We start from the raw sequence: 16,397 nt of genomic DNA on the forward strand, positions 1-16,397 counted from the left end.
TCCATTGGTCTATGTATCTGTCATTCCTCAGCCACAATTTCAATGATACAAGTGATGCCCTTCATAATCTCAGAGGACCAACAACAGCCCCTAACTGCCTAAAATCAAAAACCAAACCAAACTCATTGCCATTGAGTCAATTCTGACTCCTACATCTTGATCGTTTCTTTGAAGCCATCTCAAGTCAGTATAAAACTCAGATTTTAGCAGCCACCGTGATACTCTCCTGTGTTTCCGTACAACTCAGTTACTTGTACAACTTCTTTAAGCTTCAATTGTTCAAAACTGTAGAGCAGACCGCAAAGTATACGGCAAAAAGAGAAGGACCATTGAGGTGTGCAACACACATTTATTGCAGAGCACACTCAACTGTGGTCAGTACAGTGCTCTCTGATGGTGAGAATCTGCAGCATGTTGTGTTAATGTTCAGTGTCCAAAGGTGCCCAAAGTCACCTGTCATGTAGCCCTCATTGGCTGAGAGCTTACAAGAGCACTTAGAAAGTATAAAGTTTATTAGTGTACTGTAATGCACACACTTGTGTGTGTGTGTGCCCATTTTTTAAGGCAGATACTTTAGAGACAAATGGCTTTATAACAAGTCATTGCTACACACAGAAACATGAAATGAGGTACACATACATTTTTGTGGCCTTATTAATATTTTTATATATATATGCAATTTTTTAAACGTCTCTTGTCGTCGTTGTTATGTGTCATTGAGTCCATTTCAACTCATTGCAACCCATATGTTAGAGAGAAGATCTGCCCCATAGGGTCTTTATGGAAGCAGATTGCCAGTCTGTTTCCCAAAGGTCCTTTGGGTGGGTTCGAATTGCCAACCTTTCAATTAGCAGCCAAGCACTTAACTATTTGAGCCAGGGCTCCTGGAAATGTCTGTAGGAGATGTTAAAAGACATTAGATTCTAAATTGTGTATATAGCTGTATATGGAGCCCTGATGGCACAATGGTTAAGAGCTTGGCTGCTGACCAAAAGGTCAGCAGTTTGAATCCACCAGCCACTTCTTGGAAACCGTATTAGGTAGTTCTACTCTGTCCTCTGGGTTTCTATGAGTGGGCATTGACTCCATGGCAACAGTTTTTTGTTTTGGGTTTTTTTTTGTATTTGTTTATACACACACACACATATATATATATATATAATATGATTTAAAGAAGGAGACTGTATGTAGCCGCTTACTTGTTATTTTGCTATTTTATCACAACTCTTTTTTTTTTTTTCCTGGTAAGGTTCAGGAAAAGATAGCAGGCTTTTACTCAATCTTGTTTGAATACTATGGGCAAATAAAATTTCCTGTCATCCTCTATTGAATGCTTAAGCCAAAGTACTTTTCATTTTGAGATTCTTTTCAAAAATCGTTATGCCTCTCTTTAGAAAGTATCTGCATATCTATTATGGAAATTGCATCCATAAATAGATAAAATAATAAAAAAAAAAATGTGGTGAAATAATATTCTCCTATTCTGCTTATCCTCGAATTTTGTGTTTTTACCAGGAAAACCAAAATGCTTCAGAATTAAAAAAAAAAAAAAACCTGTTGCCTTTGAATCGATTCTGACTCATCGCGACCCTATAGGACAGAGTAGAACTGCCTCATATGGTTTCCAAGGAATGCCTGGTGGATTCGAACTGCGGACTTTTTGGTTAGCAGTCATAGCTCTTAATCACTACACTACTAGCGTTTCAGTTTTTTTGTTTTTTGTTTTTAATAATGGTTATTTATGTTGTTCTGTTTAACACTAGGTTTTTAAAAAGTATCTCTGCTATTTTTTTTAATTGTGGTAAAATATAGATAACACATTTGCTATTCCAAGTACATTTATGCATGCAATTCAATGACATTAATTACATTCACCATGTTGTACAACCATCACTACTACCCATTTCCAATTTTTTTCATCGCTCTTAATAGAAACTCAGTAGCCCTTAAGCAATATCTCCCTGTCTCTGCTGTCTTTAATGGGTAGTAATCTTAGCTTTTTAGTTTGTTTTATCTTTTCAAAATTTAGTTTGCTTTTCTCCCATAATCTACTATATATTTTTCAAAAAATAATGACCACGAAACTTGTACTCTCTTTTGCTCTTTAAACCAGTTTCTCTTTTTCTTGGTATCTGTATTATTAAGACAAATGGGTATGCATATTTCAATAGTTTAATTTTTCTAAGCATTCCTTACCAGTTTGCAATTACTATCTATTTTTCAGTACCTTCATTACTCTTCCTAATCACAGGATGTATTTCTCCTTTTTTTCTTCCCAAAACCCAATTTTATTTATTTTTTTCTTCTTCGGCAATTCATTTACTATACTTGAATTGCTGAATTGTGTGTGCCTCTGGTGGTTTAAGTTATCTCTTTCCAAAGTATGCAATGCTGGGCCTTGGAACTACTGAGTTAATTTTGTTCACAAGCATTTTGAAACTCCTACTCTGTGACGTACATTGCACATAACACTACAGAGGGGATACAAGAGAAACAGTCACCTCCCTTAACATGTTTATAAGTTCATTAAGTAAATGCTCAGAAGATGTAAAATCAATTATTCTTTTCAATATTAATCAGCCCAAAATGTCACACAAGGATTCAGCAAACTTCAATCAATGCCTACTATGTGCCAGGCACTGGGACAGGTTCCAGGGATGTGGCAAAATCATGGTACCCAGCCTCATGGTCTTTGAAGAGTATCCTGGAAGGATAATGGTGAAGAAGAAACTACAAGTGTGGTGATCACTACAAAGGATAAGCATTGAGTGCTTTTGGAGCAGGCAACAGGAAAACTCAACTTAATCGTGGGGATCAAAGAAGAATTCCTTGGTTTAATGGTTTTTTTAAACTAAAAAGATGAAAAATGTTGGATAAGCAAAGAGAAGGAAATAGAACAAAAAGACCGAGTGAATATTGACCAAAGGGATACTTAAAAAGGTGTGGAAAAGGCCTTTGGAAAGCAATAAGCACTAAATAGTATGTAATGCCAAATAAATAAATAAACAGTAGCTTTATTTTACATTCTACATGAAAAATTCTGTGTGCTAGAAAGGATATGGATCAATGTAATGATTGAGGAACTTTTTCCAAGGAAGGAGCAGGTTAACAAAGAATGATAGGCAAACATTATGTGTAGCTTGGCTTGATCCTAGAAGGGATGCTGCATTGATAAGTAAAGTGAAATGAGGTTGCACAGAGATAAAGAAAAATGGTAGAACCTTTAATATCCAAAGAACTATGCTCTTTTTTTTTTTTTTTATGCTCTAGAAGATGAATGAGAGTAAGGAGATTTAGACACTAGAAAGGGAATTCTTGGAACAATACATGTATTATTGCCTGGATTGGGTTGGTATGACAGATGCTGTTGGTGCCCTGCCCATATCCCCTTGGCATCACCATTCCCATTTCCATACACACCACCTGCTACCTACCACAAGCATCTGTGACTTTCTACCCTCAGGCTTTCTCTGGCCAGAGGGTCATGCTTGGTCTGCAGGGCAAAGGCCCAAAGTTTTGAGAGTTAACACACTTATGTAGAGAAGGATGGAAGTTAGTGTAGTCGTATCCCAGGTTCCTCGCCCAGCAGAGGGCTACAACTCGGGACATGTACTGCCCAATCTTGCAGAGGTCCCCAGCAGAATAGAGTTCCAGGTGCCTTGTATTAGCCTTCTTCTTTCTCTGTTTTACTTCCCCACTTCCCCATCAGTCTTCCTGGAATCACCTCCAAATAAATTTCTTGCACTCAAATTCTGGCTTCAGAGTCTGCTTCTGGGGGAACATAAGCTGAGCACTTATTTAGGAACTTGAGGAAGACTAAGGAACAGCTGGAGATGGTGATAAAGAGATATTCCCTTGTTGGGTATTCAACCAAAGAATTAGCCTGTTCCCCTAGCAAGTAGCCAGCACCATTTTCACCTAGTAACAAAGATTAAACAAACAGCTGCAGTTGAGTCTAGTCCTACTTATGGCAATACCGTGCGTGTCAGAGTAGGACTGTGCTCCATAAGGTTTAGGGTTGATTTTTCAACAGATGGTCCGGTCTTTCTTCTGAGGCACCTCTTAGACAACTTGAACCTCCAAACTTTTGGTTAGCAGCTAAGAATGTTGACTGTTTGCACCACCCAAGGACTCCACTAGCAAAGATAGACTTTCTAAATTGCACCTTATTTTTCCACTAAATGCAGAGCTTTGGGTCACCAATACTGACAGTGAAGAAGAGGCATGATCCTGCATTTACAAAAACACTATCCTTAGCTCTTTTCATAATTGTGTCCAGCTACTGATCCAGGCTTTTTTTGGTTTCCATCTCACAGTGAATGAGCACCCATGAAATTGGGACATTGCTGCATTAATAAGGGCCTAAAAAATACCTATCGGAAGATCCATTTTACAGGTAAGGCCACTGGGGCTCAGGTAAAGAAATGACTTCAGCAAAGTAACACAGCTGGTAAGTGGAGACCAGGGAATAAGATCTGGGTTTCCTGTCTGTCAAGTGCACCTCATTCACAATTGTCTGCTAACGGGGGGGAGACAAAAAAAAGAAACTCATTGCTGTGGAGTCGATTCTACTCATGGCAACACTATTGGACAGAGTAGAACTGCCCCATAGAGTTTCCAAGGAATGCCTGGTGGATTCAAACTGCCAACCTTTGGGTTAGCAGCCATGGCACTTAACCACTACACCACCAGGGGAAAAAAAAAAAAAAACTTCAAAAATAATATGGGACAGTTGTTTTATCATATGTATGGTAATAGACTAAGACAGGCCATTCAGAAGACAGTTGCCCTTTCTGGTAACAAAAGAACATGTTTTAGACACAAAAACCATGATTCATAAAATTCTAAAACTTGTCCTCTTGCTGTGTGCGTGTGCGTGCGTGTTTCCTGTGTTGAAAGATAATAGAAGTTAACATGTAAGCGAAGCTGTTCAGTACCCTCTGGTCATGATAAGATATGTATTGAGTGCACTTTGTGTTTAACACAGACAAGACCATTCAATTAATAAGGAGAATAGCTGTCAGTTGCTTACCAAAATACCACTCACCAGAAGCCAGAGATGAAAATCAAGCAGGGAAAGGTGGATTAGAGCTGAGCATGTCTAGAAAAAGGGTGCAAAGGCACCTGGGGTTGCACTGGAGTTTTGTGGGTACTAATACATACACTTGTGCAGCAGGAAGTAATTTGCATCCACAAAGTAAGATGTGCAAGAAATATGCCCTTTTAATTAATCTATGTTGTTGTTGTTAGTTGCCATCAAATTGATTGCGAGTCATGGCAACACCATGTGTGTAGAGTGGAACTACCCCATAGGTTTTTCATGACTGTGACCTCTCTGAGGCAGATTGTCAGCCCTGTTTTATGAAAAGCCTCTGGTCAGGTTCGAACCACTAACATTTTAGCTAGTAGTCACGTTGTTAACCATTTGCGCCACCCAGGAACGTCTTTATTAATTACAACTGAATTTATTTATTAATCCGTAACTGAATTTTCATATTAAGTTCACAGTCCCCTAGGGGACAAAAACTTAATCTGAATCCAGTCAGGGCCTTCCACCAGGGTTGCATCTACCTTTCTGAGGGGTCTTACCAGTTACCAGAGTATCAGTGAAGGGGGTGTGCTTTGGATCTTGGTAATCTAGCTATACATTTTCCAGCTACATCTGTTTCATGCTGACCATCAGGCCACTTGAGGTCTACTGGCTTTCTCAGCCACGTTTGCATCACCCTCAGCAGCATGGGAAGACGGTCTGCTTCCCCTTGGCCCATGCTGGAAAGTGTGGGGACTCTGGAGAGCTGGCGGAGATCCACCTGCCTGCACACTGCACATGACATTTCTTCTGCTTCTATGTCATGGAAGAACTGGGGGACCTTGGTGTCTTCCAAGTCTTACTGAGGAAAGGTGGCACCAATCTTTACTATGTCTCAGATTTCAAACTGCTTCCAGGTCCTGGGACCCAGGCCAAGGAGTGAAGGCAGAGGGTTTTCCAGGGAACAAGCAACCTCTAACGCTCTAAACCTCCCCAGAACACGCTCACTTTATCTAACCTTGACTGAGTACAGTTCTTCCAAATCTTGTCTTTGTGCTTTCACCTTAACTTTTTTTAATAGACTTTGTTTTTTTAAAGAATTTTTATGACCTCAACTTTTGAAAATCCTATTTGTTAAGAAATTTAGCCAGGCTACCACCACTGACTATTCTGACCAGAGACACAATGGAAGGTCCCCAACAGAATGGGAAAAGAAATGTAGAACAAAATTCAAATTCCTAAAAAAGGCCAGACCTACTGGACCTATAGAGACGAGAAGAACCCCTGAGACTATCACATTTGAACTTGAAACAAGCTATTTTTGGAGGTCATCTTTCAGCCAAATAATAGGTTGGCTTTTAACACCCCATGAATAATATGCCCCCTTAAACAATCAACTATATAAGACCAAATGGTCAACATTTACTCAAAAGCAAAGATGAGAAGGGAAGGAGGAAAAGGGAAGCTAGATCAATAGAAACAGAACAAGCAGAATGGAAAAAATGAGAATGTTGACACACTGTGAAAACTGTAACCAATATCATTGAACAATTTGTACAAAAATTGTTAAATAGGAACCTAATTTGCTGTGTAAACTCTCACCTCAAGCACAATAAAATATTTTTAAATAAATAAAAAACCAGTTGTTGCTGAGTCAATTCCAATGCACGGCAATCCTATATGTGTCAAAATGGAATTGTGCTCCATAGGGTTTTCAGTGGCTGATTTTTTAGAAGTAGATCTCCAGGCTTTGAGTGCTTAACTGTTTGCACCACCCAGGAACCCCTCACAGTACAGCTTAATGCTGATGAGCCACCCCTCTTCATTGCAACTCCCCTGCCTTAGCTGAAATGCTAGTACTATCCTGATAATTCACTAGTAGGCTAAATGCCTCAAGATCACACCCCAAGTAATTTACCTATTGGTGGAGCATCCCTTGATTATTTCATTAACCTTGCTCTACCGCACCAATCTGTAATACGGCCCCACCCGATTCACATGGTACTCAGCTTTTGATTTCACAACAAAAGTGAAAAGGGCAAGTTTCAGTGCCTTGATTTGAAATGTCCAAGAACCAGACACAGAAAGCAAGACAGGGGCAGAGCTACAACTGGAATACAGGCCTCTTTATTTAAGCCTTGTAGCATTCTGTTTTCCTTCTCACTTTTTACCCAAGCTGACTTCAGTGTTAGCCATTATCAGAGACAGGAGCACAGTGCATTTTCAACTTGAAGCTGCTCATTTTTGACTTCCTTAAAATAACTGGGTGTCATCTTCATAAATGATGACATTAGATTGGAACCTAAGAAAATCTGCTTGAATATTATGGAAACACAATTTTCTCCGCAGCAGCAGTAGATGGACAGACATTAGTGTTCCCACATAGAACAGTCTCATTTAGCAAGAAAACATTTCTTAGAAAATAATTTCTAGGGTAGAGACACAACGTTAACTAAGTAGAAATCATTCAATATAATAGAAGCTACAAATAACTGTTTTGTGGATATCCTTTTCAGGTAAAAAATAATTTAGTAAAACACTTTCTGAAATTATAACCATTTCAGGTCTCATTACATCATGTAATCGAAAGCCACAATGAAATGCTAATTAGTAGCCTGCTGCGAAATGATATAATATAAAAGGCTAAATGCCATTTAAGTGACAAGCAACTAAAAACTCAACTAGCCAGAATACCTTAAGCAAATCAGTATACTTCAAAATAATGATGGGATATCTCATCATTAACCCCAAACTTACATAAACCAAAACCAAAACCAAACCCAGTGCGGTCAAGTCGATTCCAACTCATAGCGACCCTATAGGACAGAGTAGAACTGCCCCACAAAGTTTCCAAGGAGCACCTGGTGGATTCAAACTGCCGACCCTTTGGTTAGCAGCCATAGCACTTAACCACTATGCCACCAGGGTTTCCCAAACTTACATAGTGGCAGATTAAACATGCTGAGTGAAGTTTTTCTTTGTGCCCAAAAGCCCTCTGTTATCATGTTGGAGAAGGACTCATTCTCATTTGTTAACTAGTATTTAGTGAAAACTTACTTGGGACTAGTTACCTGGTTAAGAACTCGGCTGCTAACCAAAGGGATGGCAGTTTGAATCCACTAGCCACTCCTTGGAAACTCTATGGGGTAGTCCTACTCTGTCCTATAGGGTCGCTGTGAGTCAGAAACGACTCTACAGAAAGAGTTTGCTTTTTGGTTTTTAAGTACTATGGAGCCTTAAAAGGGATAATAAAAACCATCCCTTCCTTAAATAATTATTTGTTAAAGAAGATGTATTTTAAAAATTGCTAAATTCCTGGAATTGCTAAATTATGGAATAACTTCCAGACATTAGAAAGAGCGGCACGATACAAGCTAAAGCAGCCAACCCTTGCAAGCACCAAAGTTATCTCCTGACGTTCTCCTTGGCAATCTCTTGCTAATAATCACAATAGCTGCCATTCTGAGCAGAGAAGTGTCCACCCTTAAGCTCTGTGGTCTAATCTAGACACCTTATCTTTTCTTAATCATTCATAGTGCCACTGAACTAAAGCCTGAATATTTAAACAAGGTGTATTAACAGCTGTTGTTGTTAGGTGCCATTGAATCGGTTCCAACCCACAGTGACCTTACCTTCAAGAGAACAAAAAGCTACCCCAACCTTTATCAGCTGAAAGATAACAAAAAGGAAATAAACACACATACACACACACACAAACACACAAATGACACTAGAAGTTGTGGGTGGCATAGAACCTATATTATTCACTTTCAACTTGGAGAGATGCCTCCCTGCTTAGCTTCCAGTCTGAGTCCATGTGGAACAGGATACTTTTATACCTTATCACCCTGGGAGCACAGTCAAGGGCTTCTGATTCAGAGAGACAATGGACAAAATGATTAAGATCATCAGCTTTATGTCAGATAGAAATGCCCTCAAACACAAAACAAATAAAATCCATTGCCATCGAATCAACTCTGACTCATGGTGACCCCCTGTGTTTCGGAAAAGAACTGCTCCATAGGGCTTCCTTGGATGTAAAGTTTATGGAAGCAGATCGCTGGGTGGATTCAAGCCACCAACTTTTAGGTTAGTAGGCAGTTGCAAACCATTTTCACTACCCAGGGACCTTTATGCCCCTGGAAAAATATAATTAATAATGCCTTCCTCATCAGGTTGTTTTCAGAATTAAAAGAAGCAACGAGTACTTGGCACACTGTAGAGTATATATTTAAATGCACAATAAATGGTAATTAGTGTTATCATCATTATAATAATGATAATCTAAAAGCCATAAAAGATAGCAAGACCCAGAGTGAATGAAGTTCCCTCTCTTCTTACCTACTTGCCATCCCAATTTTCATTTTCTGTCTCAATATCTGCCTCTTCCTAATTAAATGGCTCCAGAAAAATCTACCCCCATCAGAAAAGACTATGCTCACACTTAACAACAGACCTACTAACAGGCAAAAACAGGACAATTTACTCAATAAAATACACTAAACTCAACAATCCTATCTGACATATATATATATATATGTATATACTGTATATACTGAGTGGAGGTAAATTTAGTTATAAGTGTTAAACAATTTAGTTAAAAAGGTTAAACGATTCAGTTATAAGGGTTAAACAATTTAGATATAAGGGTTAAACAATAATTAATGTACAAGAGATAGTTCAAGGCTTCATATGATTAATTAGTGAACAAATTATATAGACCAGGTTTTCTCAAGAGAGAAAGAAAAAGGGTGAGAGAGGAAGAGATGTTAGTGCTATGCCTTTAAAAAGGCTTCTTGGTCAAAAAAGTTTCAGAAAACCTGGTTTAAACAAAAGCTGAAGAAGCTTATTATTGCAAGATGTTTCACAGCCTTTAATAAGCTAACGTGTCCCTTGGAAGTCAAATAGTGAGTACATTGTTTGCAGTATTTTCCTAACTTGTATTTTTTTTTTTATATGCTAGACTCTCGCAAACATTTTTTTTTTCTTTTTTGCTGGTAGAGATAGCTCATAAATGTGTTCTATGGAACATACTTTGAGAATTGCTGATAAATTTAAAACGGGATTTTTATTAATGTGTTTTTTATGGAACATACTTTGAGAATTGCTGATAAATTTAAAACAGGATTTTTATTTGAGTAAACAAATAGCTCTGTGAGTGGCTGAGTTTAACAGGCTGGCAAGCTTTAATAAACCAAAGGAATTTGGTCACAATGGATAGCATAGAACATTCAAAGTAGGAAGTAAAAGGAAAAATAAATAAATGAATATGTAGCTTCTTAAAAATATTTTTTACGTATTCATTATCTTTCCACTTTTATTCATTCATCATTTGTATATCCGCAAGGGATTTGAGGTGGCTCCAATGTGTATGTTTACCCCTCACGGCTGCCTATTACCACTTCTATTTTGTCCCTTATATTACGTGATGCATTGTGGTTTATAAAACCTTCATATGCAGAGTTCCCTAAGTACAAGGTGCATAAACATGATGGGGGCGGGGGGAGTATGTGGTCTTGCCAATACTACTGCTTCTCAGCCCCACGCTCAGATTCCTTCATGTTTAACAAGTATCTCAGATGACTCCAACCAGGAAATCGGAGACTACATGTTTTAAAATATGCCTTTCCTCGTTGCTGTCGAGTCAATTTCGACTGACAGTGACCCTATAGGACAGAAGAGAACTGCCCTGTAGGGTTTCCAAGGAGCAGCTGGTACATTCCAACTGCCGACCTTTTGGTTAGCAGCGGTAGCTTGCCGTAGCTCACCATAGCTCTTAACCACTGTGCCACCAGGGCTCCCTAAAATATAGCTTTAAATTAATGTTATTTAGAAAAGATCTAATTACAGGCTTTTATTCTCATACACTCTAAAAAAACATGGATATTTCCCCAGATAGGTAGATAGAACCCAAAGAGTTTTAAAAACATAAATTATGAATCACAATCATCTAGACCAGGGATTTCTATTCTATCCTGGAATGATCTATCCCAGCAAGGAGATGACTCACAATTCTAACTTATTTATTTCAACCTTAGAAATATAGGAAGGAAAAAAAAAAGTGGAGTGGGGGGGAGAAAAAGAAGAAGAATGGAAGGTAGACCCAGAGCTGTTAGTCAGAGTCAAATATCTCTGATTTTTCCAGTCCCTATTTTTTTTTTTTTTATGAGTTGGAACTGACTCAACAGCACCTAACAACAACAACACAATCATGATCATGGTTAATGAAAACAAATACTTTGATTTGGGGCCACTGAGCCCAACACCTGTAGAAAGTAACAGTTAATTCTCATAGAACTATATCAGCTTGGAAGGAACTTTAGTTATCCTTGGTAGCCCCTTACCCTCATTCTCCAAACGAGGGCAATAGAATCCAGGCACTGTGATATGCTGAAGGTTATAGAGTCAATGACAGTAATATGGTTAGTCTTCTACTGTGATTAGTGTGCCCTTGTCAAAAGGTGCAAGGGATGGGAATCCAAGGGGGTGTGTCTGAAACAGCCTGGGGCAAAGGGTTCACGCTCTTTCTGTGGTGAGGTGCTGGAGAGATGAGCAATAGCCCAAGTCACCATGTTTGGGGAGCAGGTGAAGTCAGCTGACTCCAGCTTGTATCTCCATCTAAGGGATCCTCTGAAGGGTGGAGCCCATCAACAAGAATCATCCAAGGGTATCAAAGGTTTGGGTTAATGCTCGTTTCATGTTGTTGTTAGGTACCATCGAGTAGGTTCCGAAGCACAGTGACCCTATGTACCACAGAACGAAACACTGCCCAGGCCTGTGCCATCCTCATAATCGTTGTTATGCTTGAGCCCATTGTTGCAGCCACTGCGTTAATCCATCTCATGGAGGGTCTTCCTCTTTTCTTCTGACCCTGTACTTTACCAAGCATGATGTCCTTCTCCAGGGACTAATCCCTTCTAACAACATGTCCAAAGTATGTAAGACACAGTCTCAGCATCCTTGTTTCTAAGGAGCATTCTGGTTGTACTTCTTCCAAGGCAGATTTGCTAGTTTCCTAGTGCTGCTATATCAAAAATACCCCAAGTGAATGGCTTTAAAGAACGGTACAGGAGGCTTGAAGACCAAATTCAGGGCACCTGCTCTAGTGGAAGTCCCTCTCTCTGTCAACTGTGAGGAAAGATCCTTGTCTCCTTCAGCTTCTGTCACCTCAGTGTTCCTCAGTTCCCTGGTGATCTTCCCCCGTTTTGTGTTTCCTTGTCTGTGTGTCTATGCTGCTCCTTATAACTCAGAAGTGATTAGGTTTACAACACACCCTACATTGATATGGCTCATTAATGTAACACAGAAAACCCTATTTCCAAACAGGATTACATCCACAGGTATAGGGGTTAGGATTCCAGCACACATTTTGAGGGGACATAATTCAATCTATAATAGTTAATATCTAGAAGCCTCTGGAAAATAACCTTAATAATGCTACTTATCAACATTTTTTTTTTTTAATAGCTTAGGGATAACAAAAGAGAAATAAACATACACACACACAAAACATGGCCCAAGACGGTATAGTGTGCAGGGTCCTTGCTGGGGGGGAGGGAGGGATGGGTACCTCCCCACATAAATCAAATTTACAGCTGTCGATTTCAGCCTGTCCCAGCCCCATCCCAACCTCCCCTAATAATTACCTGCCATCTGTGTCCTCAGCCACACCCATCTGGGCACCAATGACTGACTCAGCCGAGCAGAATTAGAAGCTTTGCCCCACCTACTTGCAAGTGGGCTCTGGAAACTGTCCATAGCTGTCTTCAGTCATCCAGCCTGGAGGTCAACAGAACTCTCTGTGCCAGGAAGAATATTACATTTCAGGTTCCCTAACTCACCCTCACAGTCACAGCCAGCAGGCCTGACCCTTAAGTTCAGGTTTGCAGTGCTGGTTTCTCTTCGGTGTTTTCCCCCAGGTGAGAAATCTGGCAGGAACCTATCTCTGGACACCCACCAGCCAACTAAAGAGCTGGACTTCTCTTACAGGGTGGAGAAGCGTGGGGAAATGGGAGAGGATGGGAGTATTTTAATCCCTGAGGAAAAGGAGGTGGCAAGAGGCAAGCAGTGCGTTAGGAACTCCGGCAAGCTGACAGCAGTTTAAAGCAGGGGCCCAGTCACAATGATGATCTGGAAAACAAAAGCCCTTGCCACAAAAAAGGGCAAATTAGAAAAGCACAGATGAAGGTAGCAGTGAAGGCCTCAGTTCGTGAGCCCACAGTGACATATCCAGACACTTAAGACATCTGGTCCAGGACTGGGGAGATGAAGCTTTCTTGAACTGGTGGCCCAGGGCAGGGCAGGACCAGGAACCAGGTGTGGCTGAGTCCAAGGACCAGAGGGCCTGGGTACCCTTGTACTCTTGAGAAGAACTGAGAAAGACGAACTGACTTTCATGTGCAGTGTTAAAACAGCAACACTTTCCGTTAATTATTCTTTGAATGTTGAGACGTTTTCTCTACCACTTTTGGCAGGTCTATCTCCTCACTGCTTTTTCAGCGCAGTGACTAATGCATGTAATGGTTAGAAGAAAAACATAAAACTTCGCAATGCTGGGATTGTTTTTATTGCAGCCTTGCTATTTTTCTATTTCTGGTGGAGTAAGGCCATCAGTCACTGGTGCGTTAGGCATAAGTGCCTGACAGACTTCTCTGAAGTGCTAGGGTTCCCGTTCCCAGAAGAGGGGCTTCCAACCTCTTCATTCAGAAGCACAGTTCTGGGATTCTGGCCCGCTTTGGCTCTACCCCTCCCTCAACACTTCCTTCAGCACTTCCTTTAGCAGTTCTCATGGTTCTAACCTTTTTCTTTTTCTATACCCCCACCACCACCTAAGTTCTCCAGGGCTCTTTTCTGAACACCTTCCTCCTTTTCCACACCCCTGATCCTTGTCGTCATCCCACCTGCTATGACCTTGCACACCATCTCTGTGCATATGATTTCAACATCTCTCTGGAGTAGCTTGTCATTTCTGTCAGTGAAATTTCTTACTGCGGAAAACAGAGCACTAAGAAAACAGATCTACTTTTTCACAAGCACGTGGCTGAATCTGTTTCTCCATCCCTCCTTCCCCAGCAGGACTGATTTCACCCTGAGTTCCTCAAATTTCTCTCACAAAGCGTGACTTCCTCCAGGAAGTTTTCCCGCTGGGGCCCTATGGTCTTTTGTTTTGGCTTGTTATAATGTCCTCCGCTCTGCTCTCCAGACCACACTGAATACCTCAGACGTATGTCATAAATGTGTCTCATTACTGAGCCCAAGATTGAGTGTCTCCAGCAAGGCTATCATGGTTCCCAAGTTTGGAAACTGTTGAGTGACCTGGCTGCCAAAGAGAGAACCTGAAATTGCAGCAGAAGAGCAGGACAGCCCTCTTCTCCCACCTCAGCCACTCAGGCGACCTTCTTCGGGGATGCACTCAGGCACTGGGAACCTCCGGAATTGTCTACTGACTCTGTCTACTTAATCAGTGAATGACTGAAGAAACTCCAGGTCGTTTATAATTTTCATATAAACATGTTTTTCCCAAGAAACCCATAAAGGATGTTCTAATCAAGTAGTCCTCAACAGAGCAGCAGGGATTAAATTTTTTAAAAGTTTTTCTTATGTATTAAAAAAAAATCCTGCTCATCAGAACTTTCAGAGTCCATATGTCTTCCTCAACATAATTATGGTTGATGAAAAGTGAAATTAAAAAGAAAGCTTGTTCTTCCCACCTCTCTCCTACTGTGTTCAAACTCCACCTTCCTGCCCTTCCCCTTCCTCACCTCCGCCAACAAACACTCTCCTATCTAAACCCATTCCTGGCCCCAAATGTTTGGGGAAAGTCCTGAGAAGCCTCTTGATAAGGTGTGCACATGTGTGTGCATGCGCGCGACAGAGAGAGAGAAAGAGACAGAAGGAGAGACAGAGGGGGAGAAAGGGTGAGGAAAGAGACAGGGGGAGACAGGGAGAAAGAGGGAGTGTGAGACAGACAGAGACAGAAAAAGCGATATTCCTGCTTTCAAGGAGTTCGCTGTGTAGTAGAACAGCAGGAACTAACATTTACTAATGTATTAAATATTTGCTATGCACTGTGGTGGATTCTTTATAGCACCAGATTGAGGATGAAGATTATCATAGGTTTTCAATTAAGTAGCTATTATTACCCTCGCTTTAGAAATCAACCAACCAACCAAACAACAGCCCCAAAACCCTGAGGCAGAGAGGCTAAATAACTCGCAGCAACACATAGCAAGTGTCAAGAGAGTCATGGTTTTGGACCCATGTTTGCCTGCCTCCAGAGCTCCTGAATTTTCTCAATTTCCAACAATCCACTTTCCCACCACCCCTACCCATGTTTCCAGTTCACTCCTCTAGTATCGCTACTCCATCAACCCTTCAGCCTCCCCAGAGAGAAAATCCATTGACCTTATCACGTTTCCACTGTCCCCCACCCCTCTCATGCCCTTCCTTCCTCTTCACTCACCTTAAAATCAATGGTCAATCATCATAATCGCTTCCTGGCACACTGTTGCACTTCCTTTACTGTCTGTTTCCTTTGCATGCTCACTTGGTAAAACCCCAACACTAATTAAACCCAACACTCTATCTCCTCTGTGCTGCTCCCCACCCTCTCTCCCCCAGCTACTCAAGGCTGGAGAGAAACACACAACTAAGAGGACTGGTCTCACGTGAGCCAGAAACTTCAGATGAACCCTCTTATCTGAGCAGCAATCCTCTATACTGCCCTAGTCCATTTTCTCACTCTCCTAGAGGGCTATTTCACAGCACCGCTCCTCAAATTTCCAAAACCTCCTATTTTACTGGGGAAATTGAGAAAAAAAATCAGAAGAAAATTTCCACCATTTCCCGCCACCACAAGTACCCAGCTCTCCAGCATATATTCTGAAATTTACAAGCACCATCTACAGCTGTGGTGGCACAGTAGTTAAGAGACTGGTTGCTAACCAAAAGGTCAGCAGTTCAAATCCACCAGCCACTCCTTAGATACTCTATGGGGGCAATTCTACTCTGCCCTGTAGGGTCACTCTGTATTAGAGCCAACTCAACAGCACCTAACAACGACAACATACACTGATGGGTATCTTCTATGGCTTCCCATTTCATGTATTATTAAACTGACTATTCTACATCACCACTTGGATGTCCAAGCTTAACATGTCCAAAAGTAAACTCCTGATCTTCCTCCGAGGATACTCTCTGCCGACAATCTTCCCATTAGTACAGGTGCTCAGGCCAAAAAAAATTGATGGTATCACTGAAATCTCTCCTTCTTCAGTCTTACAAATATCATTGGCTCTGTACAAATGTATCCAGAACACAATCATTCTTCCACCTGCGCTCCGTCTGCTCTGGGCTGGGACATCATTAC

At 40.8% G+C, this 16,397-nt stretch overlaps 1 long non-coding RNA gene across 3 annotated transcripts in view; it reads right to left on the reverse strand.

The window, feature by feature from the left end:
* Positions 1–15,886, reverse strand: part of LOC135227978 (uncharacterized) — a 42,145-nt gene extending 26,259 nt beyond the window's left edge. For all 3 annotated transcript variants that reach the window (XR_010318182.1, XR_010318181.1, XR_010318180.1), the window contains exons 1-2: positions 15,492–15,886; positions 12,676–12,828 (exon numbers count right to left, since the gene is read on the reverse strand). This is a non-coding gene — a long non-coding RNA (uncharacterized LOC135227978). The remainder of the gene's footprint in view (positions 1–12,675; positions 12,829–15,491) is intronic.
* Positions 15,887–16,397: the final 511 nt, after the last annotated feature.

This window comes from Loxodonta africana, chromosome 17 (assembly GCF_030014295.1).
Source record: "Loxodonta africana isolate mLoxAfr1 chromosome 17, mLoxAfr1.hap2, whole genome shotgun sequence".
Taxonomy (NCBI): domain Eukaryota; kingdom Metazoa; phylum Chordata; class Mammalia; order Proboscidea; family Elephantidae; genus Loxodonta; species Loxodonta africana.